Raw genomic sequence first — 9,972 nt, forward strand, 5'->3', positions numbered from 1 at the left:
CGGGCTGAGACACCGGCAGCTGTTCGCTCGCTGTTTCAGCAGCGAGATCGGGGACAAAATCGGCAGAGTGGAAGGTAGAAAACCCGTGGGTTGAGGTTAAGGTAGTTTAATAGAGAAAGAAAAAGCTACGCGCATAAGCAAAGCAAAAAAACCCCAAGGGATTAATTCACAGCTTCCCATGAGCAGGCAGGTGTTCAGCCATCCTCGGGAGAGCAGGGACCCATCACGTACGATGGTAACTTGAGAAGACAAAAGCCATCATTGCAAACGTCCCACATTCCTTTCTTTCCCCTCTTGCTACACAGAGCATGATGTCAGATGGTCTGGAATGTCCCTTTGGTCAGTCGGGATGACCTGTCCTGGCTGTGTCCCCTGTCCTGACTGTGTCCCCTCCCAGCCTCTGGTGCACCTGCAGCTTCCTCACCAGTTCAAAAACTGACAATATGAAAGCAGAAAAGGCCCTGGCTCTGTGTAAGCCCTGCTCAGCAATGACAGAAACATCTCTGTATTACCAGCGCTCTGCTCAGCACAAATCCAAACCACAGCCCCATACCAGCCACTGTCACTACCCCAGCCAAAACCAGAACGCTGAATTAGAAGCCATTAAGTCCTTGCTTTGGGGTTACTTTATTCTACATGCATTCTCTTTACTTGCAGAAGAGGCAAGAGATATTTTTGCAGTGTTTTGCCACTCATGTTTCGGCTGTCACAAACGTAGCATGATACTGTCCAGCTATCTGTTTAACCACCTCTAGTGCAATACAGTTAAATTTTAAAATTATAGATACACTGATTTTCTTCTGCTGATGTCCAGGTGTTAACATGATAAGTTTCTTGTTAGAATTGCCCTGTTAAGATTTTGGGCTTGATATGCTCAGGGGAAGGTTACCAAAAGCTTATCAAGGTTACCAAAACTTGTCAAGAAGGACACACCACTGCTAGTGGACACAGGGAATGCTGAAACACAAACCTACTCAAGGTTTTCTTAATAACATGGTGAATAGCAGTTGGTGTGGCCAAGGCAAACAGTATTTGTGTGGAAAAGAGCCAAAAACTGAGAGACTACAGTCCTGTGTGCTTAAAGGACAGGAGAAGAATTTCAGGAGTAATGAGGAAGATTGAGAGACTGCAGTCCTGTGTGCTTAAAGGACAGAAGAATTTCAGGAGTAATGAGGAAGAAAGCATGAAGAAAGGAGCAGTGAAGTTAAAATATTACACAATTCTATGGAGTAGGGCCTCACCCATTCTTGGTAAAACACCCAAATCAAACAAGTTTGCATGGTTTTTTTTTAATCTGCACTTGAATGAGGCTGATCTGTGTGTGACGGGTGGAACTATCCAGAAGTTATCCTCAAACTGATTTCCCTTGTAAATAATTTCCCTCAGATAAGAAGAAATTAATAATCTCTCTCTATGTGACCCATAAGAACTAAACCCCCTTCTCCTGCTCTGTGAATACCAGTCTTTCTGAATCTCCCATCACTTTTTGTAGGAAAGACATTCTTGTGAGCCAGCAAAGGCCTCCTGAAGATAAAGGAAAGCCCCATATCTCTCCTGAGGAGGACACCAAGGTTGTCACTATGGAGATGTGATGGAAAGAAAGTTAAGAGATACAGACTCTAGCTGGCTCACAGAGTGACATGGCTCCTTGGTCACCCACTGAGAACTTTGTTTCTTTCCTATAACCAATGGGCAGTGAATGTGTATGTTAAGTGAGTGTAAATATCTTGGAAAAGTATAAAAGCAACATGTTGCTATAATAAGTCTCTCTCACGCCCTTCTGATGGAGTTGTGGTACTTTGTGCTGTGTCGTGCTCTAGAACAACAGCTTTTTGCAATGAAGCTAAAATCTGAGGTGTTTTCTCAACATATCTTTAGATTTGGAAATTGCTTCCAAGGTGAGGGCAGGCTTGCTCACCCAAAATTTTGCTTTCATCTTCCTTAATATGTGTTAATTCCCATTTAAAATCTAACTCACAGTTTCTTAAGATCATAATGAGTAACAGCTAAGGAGTAAAATGTAAGATCCAGGTGATGTGGATGTAGCAGAGAAAGGGAAATGATAGGAAGGTTTGCCTTGATTAGAGGTCTGAATGCAATTTTAAACCAGCAGAACATGATTATCTGAAAAACAGTGTAATTAGCTATATGAAGCCTAATTAGGCCTAATTAGCTTTTTGTTGGGAAGACAGCTCATTCTTATATTTAAGTGAACAATAGCAACGCATTCTGAAGTAATAGTTTTCTTATTATTAATGGTGTAAAAATTAAAAAAATACAGCTTCACATTCTGCTCTCCATGTCTTTACAGAGAATTATAAAGACGTGCATACAGGTTATGTTATGTATCATGTATATATTGTGGGTTTTATAGCTCTGTCAGCCTGTATCTGAAAGAATAAAGGAATATATACATCATCCCTTCAGTTTTGTGCTCACACCACTCTGAGAATCTAAAGACAAGACGGGCGGTTCGGTTTATCATTCCTAAAAAAGCTGTGCACAGAGGGCACTACGGATGTTCGCTGGTTTTTGGCGGCGGTGTTGGAGCGGAGGGCCGGTGTGTCGCGGGTGGGTCCCCACGAGGTGGCAGCATGGGCTAACGCTGGCCGCGCCAGCCCGCCTGTCACTCGGCTGCCATTGGGGGATGCTGCTGGACAGACTGACGGCTTGGGGGTGAACTCTGCAGCTGTATTCTGAAGTCATAGTCAAATGCAGTTTGAAAACATAGATTAGGTCACGACGGCCCCATGTAGCGCTACAGGCTCGGGGAAGGCTGTCTGGAAAGCTGCCCTGGTGGAAAAGGACCTGGGGCTGCTGGTCAACAGCAGCTGAACATGATCCAGGGTGTGCCCAGGTGGCCCAGAAGGCCGATGGCATCCTGGCCTGGATCAGCCAGGCTGTGGCCAGCAGGAGCAGGGCAGTGACCGTCCCCCTGTACCCAGCACTGCTGAGGCCACAGCTCCAATCCTGTGCTCAGTTCTGGGCCCCTCAGTGCAGAGAGACATTGAGGGGCTGGAGCGTGTCCAGAGAAGGGCAACAGAGCTGGGGAAGGGTCTGGAGCACAAGTGCTGTGAGGAGCAGCTGAGGGAGCTGGGGGTGTTCAGCCTGGAGAAAAGGAGGCTCAGGGGGAACTCGTCACTCTCTGCAACTGCCTGACAGGAGGGTGCAACCAGGTGGGGGTCAGCCTCTTCTGCCAGGTAACAAGTGACAGAACAAGAGAACATAGCCTCAAATTGCACTGGGGAAGTTGAGGTTGGACATCAGGAAACATTTCTGCACTGAAAGGGTGGTCAAACATTAGAACAAACTGCCCAAGGAAGTGGCGGAGTCACCATTCCTAGAAGTGGAGACTGGATGTGGCATAGTGCTGTGGTCTTGTTGACAAGGTGGTGATTAGTCTGAGGTTTAAGTCAATGATGTCCTTTCCAACCTAAATGATTCTATGATTCTATTCTGGTTCTATGTTTTCTTTATAATCTTTCCAGCCATCTGTTATTTCTTCAAATGCATAATTGCATCTTCCTTTCTCATTGTCTGTATCTTGCCTTTTCTCAGCAATAATTTCTGCTTTCAACATTTAATTACTAAATGCACTAAAACTGCCCTGTTTTTAATTTTTTTAATTGTGATTTAGATTATAGATTGTGCAAATATGTATCTTGGTTATTTGGTATGTGATGGCTATTAGATTTTTTTTCCTTTACTGTGGCTGTGTGATTAAGTGCTAAGCAGAAACAAAGTCTTCCCCTAGATGCTGTGTGACAGGTTCCATGTGTGTTTGCAAAAGGAAGGATATCTGTTACATTACTGCAGGCAGGGCCAAATGACACAATTCAGTAAAGTTTGTAGGTAGGGTGGTGCAGTTGTATTGGAAGTATGGTTTCTTTAATTGTGTAGCATTAACAATTGAAGGTTTACACATTAGGCTAGTAACTTGAAAACGTTGTGGTGGCCTAACACAGAGACACTGATAGCTGAGGGAAATGTACTTAATGTTAACTCCTGGCTCATAGTACTTATAATTGCCTTTCTGAAGTATCACAGATTTAAGTAATTTATACTGTAAAAGAGATCTACTTTTCATGATCATTAGATTTTTTTGTTAGCCATATGTACATTTGTGATTTCTAGATCTACTCAACGTGCAGAATTCCTGCTCTAGCAGTACAGCTGGTATTTTCTTCTGTGTTTATATGATGATAAATAGTTAATTTTTACAGCTCTAGTATCTTTCAGCAGTCACTCAAATAAAATTTAAGAGTTATGACTTACTTATGTTCATTTACTACATTGCTATTATCACTGTGTCTAAAATTACTTTTTATGACCAGTTAGTGTTGGTCTAAACCTGTGCTGTTGCTGAAGGGTTGGTCTTGCATTTTTCTCATCCCAGCTGTGTGTTCCCCCTTTCCTAGTGTTACCACTAGTGTTTCTGGCACCGTACTGGATGGATTAGTGACCTGGTTGTATAGGTTGTTGTTGAGTAACCATTTAGTTCCCTCATAATTCATACCAAGAGCCTTGGAGGCTTGCACTTAACAATGCAGTCAGTGGCTGTTCTTACTTGGGCTTAGCAGTACCACTACCCAATAACCACTTAGTAGTGGTGCTTATATTCAGTAGCTATTTTTTATATAATTTTCTGTGAATGAAATTAATTGCAGGGTATGCCAGATAGGTTTTTCTCATCCACCCTGTTGGTTAAATCTAACAAACTATCTGTAAGTGTAACAGCGGACAGCTTGGTCCAAGGTACTTCCGTGGCGTTGGTGCTGAAATCACTCTGCTCCTTTTCTCTTGAGGATCTTACTGTGTCTGAAACACAGTGGATGAAATCTGCCGAGTCTGTCTTCAGATATATTTATAGTAAAAATTTGACAAAATTTAGAGTGATAAGAATGTTTAATTTAAAATGTTACTGTGATTTTTACCACACTGTTAGTACTTGAATCAAGCAGCCAAACATGGAATGGTGAGTTAGCCTGGTCCATTCTACTCAGCTGCTGGGTCTCGTAGCCTGACAGAGCTGAGGCTGTTAAAGCTCCATCTCTCTAGGTCCAGCAGGTAGTGAGGTTTGAGTGTGTATTCCCAACTTTGATTTATTATTGAAAAGACTACAATGCATCTTGACCACACAGTATAAGTAGGGATATCTGGAAATAAAGACTATTTAAACAAGCAAAAAGTCTTTTTCTGACCTCAGCTTTGCATCTCTGAAACTCAGTATGTCTGTAGCAAGGCACAGATTTGGGTCCCATTACACAAATGAATATCAAGTAGAGAGATTGCTGTATCCTGTGGGATCTGACTGAAGCCTCTGTGTGGGCACTGAAGTTGGTTTGAGGGTCTTTCAATTGCATTTGTTTGTATGGAAAGGTATAAAAGATGTTCAAATCTTTCTGCAGATCAGCCTTTGTTAGGCTAATTGAAGATGAAATTCTGTCTCTAGGCAAACCAAGCTTTTCTCTTTTGTTCATAAAATCTTTAAGAAACTTGGTTTCACAGCAAAAATGCCATCTGGTCCTATGATAAAGAGTACTGCTAACAAATTATGTTCTCTTGTTAAGAAACAAATTTATTAGAAGATCTTTTGGAATCACCTATGCAAAATGAAAGTGAAAAGATCAGTGGCATTTTTTCAGTGCCTGTACACAACGTTTCAGCAGTTCAAGATGTAAATATGCAATGATATTCCCTTCACAGCAAATTGTTGCAAATATTTACCACATGCATCTGTATAAATTTCTCAGCATCCCCCTGAGCTGCTCATGTGCTATGTCACTTACTGGACCTCCCCGTAAGACAAAATCATTAGTTTTTTTGTCTTTTATAATCAACACATAGAAAATTGTTGATGTCTGAAGAAGACATTTAGAGGATTTACTAGTTAAAACTCTTCATAATGCACTGAAAATGGGTAGTGATGAGGGAGGAGTGTAGATTATTTCTATGGTTAAAGCTTTATGTGATGGTCTAAGAGCTTGACTACTGAAACCATTGAAATGACAGTTTAATACCATATTCCTCCACTAACTCCTTGCTAGACCTTGAGCTAGTTAGGTAGTTGATCATCATTTCCCCTTGTTTATTTTGGTTTCTTTGTGATGTTCCTCCAAAAGTATAGACAAAGGAGTTGGATGGCTGTTAGGATTACAAATACCACATACCACTGGTTCTGAATTCTGTTGCTTTACTGATGAAAGTGATGTCGTTTAGAAAGAACAGGATTACCACCCTGTGGCACATCCATTCCAATCCCTGTCATTGTAATTACTATCAAATTAATTCTGGCTATTCTAGGAAAGAGAAAATATTTTACTAGAAGGTACTCTGTGTCTTAAGGTTTTTGTGTTATTCATGCATAAAAAAGGGAATGAAATCAATGACAAATGGAGAATCTGAATTTAAAATGACTGCTAAGCAAGTGGAGCACATCTTCAGGACTGTGAGTATTTTATTTTTCAATCTACACAAGGCAGAATATTAAATATCCAAGAAACAATATATTTGTGGTCCCAGAGAAACAAGATTATATGCCTCTTATGTATATGTGCCTTATGTTCCCAGAAATTATCTTTGTATTGCTCATTTTTTGGGGTGTACATCTGCTGTTTGACAGAGTGTAAAGCATTGCTGTTATTTATGAAGCACATGAGTATTAATATGCCCAGAGCTTTTGTGGAAAAAAAAAGAAAAAAAAAGAAGAGGTGTATTTTAAATTTCACTTCTTTTAAAAATACAAGAAGATATCAGGAACAGAAAGTCTTTTTGGTTTATTTTGGCTGGTGTAGCTGTTTGCTTCATCTTTCAGTATTTGTTTTTTCTGGAATAATAATTGAAATGTGTGGTTAATAACTTCAATTGGTGTAAAAGCTATCTTTCTATCTTTTAGTACATTCATATGATGTTGAGCATAAAATTAAAGTTGATAATTATACATGAGGAAAAATTACTTCAAATCACAGGAGTATTCACTTTTATCCTCTGTATTTGAAGGTAAGAATTGCTGTGAATTATTAGAAATACACAGAGATTTCTGTACAAAAAAGCATCCATGGACTGTAACTCTTAGCATGGCTATTGCTGAAGAACAGAGTAGAGGATAGAGTATTCTATAAGAACTTGGGCAGCCATGGTTGTTCATTTCTTCTAAGTAATGTAAGAACTAGAAGGCACTTGATGAAATGATAAAATGACAGACCTTAAGCAAAAATCACTTTTGAAAACAACCCATAATTAAACATTAAAAAACTACTTCATACAGAATTATAAATGTATTAAGATATGATCAGTCAATTTTATGGTCCATGAATTAGAAAGGATGGTGCACACATGATAGATTGTAATTCTGTTAGTCTCAGTGCTCACAGCAAAAGAGTTTACTGAGGGAAGCACCATTCCATAATGGTCTATTTTTATGTGTTTGCTCTAAACACCCACTTACGGCCACAGTCAGAGGTAAGGCTACTTTTCTTTAATTTTCTCTTTCATGCACCAATTTGCTTGTATTTCCATGCTAATAAGTTATGATCCCAAGAATCTAATAAAGGTCTAATGCAAAAACTTGATATTACTGAGTGGTACCGTGATTTAGGAGAATTAAATTCAGCCATAGCACAAAATTATTAAGTATAGATACAATAAAATTTTAAAACACATATACTTATTTCAGGTGTGTGGTTAGTTTTTTATACATGGTCTAAATGCACTTTTAACAAGTGCATTTTTACAGCTGTATTAGCACTAATAAAGTAGTTATATCATCTCTTTGTTATCACTGAAATACATTTTGAGCTTTAGTGTATTCCATGGTTGGGTAAACATTCCAATTAACATATTGGCTAATACATTGACTTTAGCAAAAATGACACTGTGAGTTGAGAGTGGGAAAAAGGTTTCTTCACATGAAGATATAATCCTTTCAATATAGACTGACCACTTGGAATGCAGTGGGGAATCATTAAGAGCAGTTAAAGCCCAGGATTACATTTCTTATGGTAGTTGTTCTAGCATCTTATTTAATTTAGACAAGATCTTTTGAATACTTATAATGTGCCTCAGCTTTGTAGTATTTTAGAGAATATACAGAGAAAATTTATTACATATCCTTAACCAAAAACTTGAGTATTTTCCAGTGTCTGTTTTCTGTGAAGGAAACGCTTTGCTGGATTTTCTTTCTGTGTTATTTTCTCTATTTTTTCAGTCACTCTTGTCAGGCTAAAACAATGCGTGGAAGCTCTTCGCTGTAACTCGCCTGTGTTCCAGGAATCACTGGAGTTCTAAGTGGAAAATGTGAAACCTGTTCTTCTAAACTGAACAGCATACACCACCAGACTGGACTGGTAGAGCAATGGCTGGAACAAGGAGAAAAATAAATCCAAAGTTTTCAAGCAGACTTCAATTAAAATAATGGAAAATACTAGAATATAAGCAGAAATGCTAGAAATTCTTCAGAGTATATTTCCATGCATTTACAAAGCAGTGCTCAATTACATTCCAGGCAAAGTTGATCAGTTCATCCCTGGTCAGTTGTCTTCAGTCCTTCCAAGCAGGTCATAGGTCTAAGAGTCCTGGGCACATGTTTAGAAATTCAAATGAAGTTGTTTTCCTGGAGTTGCTGATAAGTCCAGGAAAGGGCCTACACATTGGTTTGAAAGTGTAGTTTCGTGTGTGGGTTTGTTGATTTTTTTTTCCAGGTGCTTTTTAAAACCATCCATCTCAGATGTGGTTCTGCATGGAGTTTGCAGTTGAGGAATGCCATTAGGTAAGACAGGTTGTTTCAGCAGCTTCTGGATTTAGACTTGAGGCAGATTACTTGAGAATGTAGAGAAGAGATACGGTGTTTGTGAAAGTGTAGGTGGGAAGAAGAGACTTAAAGAGAGAAAGCTTGACAAAAAGTGTATTCATCCCTGCCCAAAATAGTCTTCTGAAACTGTTATGTGGTTTTACTTACGTTGTTCTTTGTGTTTTGCTGATGTAGCCATAGAAGCTCTTGCTAGGACTGATAAGACCCCCTAAGCTGCAGGAGTTCTTGAGGTTCATAACAGCATGGTGCTTTTCAGGCTTCCTGAGGTATTATTTAAAGGTACAGCTTCAAAAGGAGTTCCAAAGCAAATACAGAATACTGTTAAGCTAAGGTTATTCTCCATTACAATAGTTATTTTGGTAAGGCTGGGAAGAAATGAAGTTGGCAAAATGTCAGTATGACTTCATAGAGGTAACTTAGAGAGAGCAGCTGAGATTGGGACATCTGCCTTACGACCTGTCATTGACATGAATTCCGCCCAGATGATTTAGCTATTTAATAATGTGTCTGGAAGAGTTTTCTCTTCTCTCCAACTTGTACAAGTTCTTTTGCATTCTGTCTGTGCACATTAGCCATGTCCTGGGTTTGGGAGTTATTGGTGCTTTCAAGCGTGACTGAGAAAAGACCAAAGTGCAATTGGTTACCACAAATGAAATTTTGAAGGAGTATGCAGAAGGTGCTGAACATACCTGAAATCTCAGGAAAAAAGCATAAAGATTTAATTTTATGCCTATCCACAGCTGACTTTTCAACCCAAATGGTAAAGTAATCTGACCACAAGGAGCACACTTCTAGGGTGTCTTTCTTTTTGCAGAGTAGATAAAAGAGCATTTTTCATGCTGCAGTATTAAAGAGACCATCTTTATGCTCCACAAGTCATGTGATTTTATCCACTCTGATGGTAGATTTCAGAATTATCCTTCTGGTATGAAAATTTACAGAACATTATCTTTCATATATTCACATTATAGCTTTATTAAAAAAAAAAGATGGGATTGTGATGCTATTACTGATTTCTATTCTTTAGAGTCTAAAATCCTATACTGTAAATTTATTTGCAATTTGCTGTAAATTGGATTAATATAACCACTATTCTAGAATCATTCAATTAAATTAATAACATTATCTGAAATTACATGTTAACTTTTTGCCAGGTTTTTCAA

The sequence above is a fragment of the Geospiza fortis genome, unplaced genomic scaffold (genome assembly GCF_000277835.1).
Source record: "Geospiza fortis unplaced genomic scaffold, GeoFor_1.0 scaffold16, whole genome shotgun sequence".
Taxonomy (NCBI): Eukaryota; Metazoa; Chordata; class Aves; order Passeriformes; family Thraupidae; genus Geospiza; species Geospiza fortis.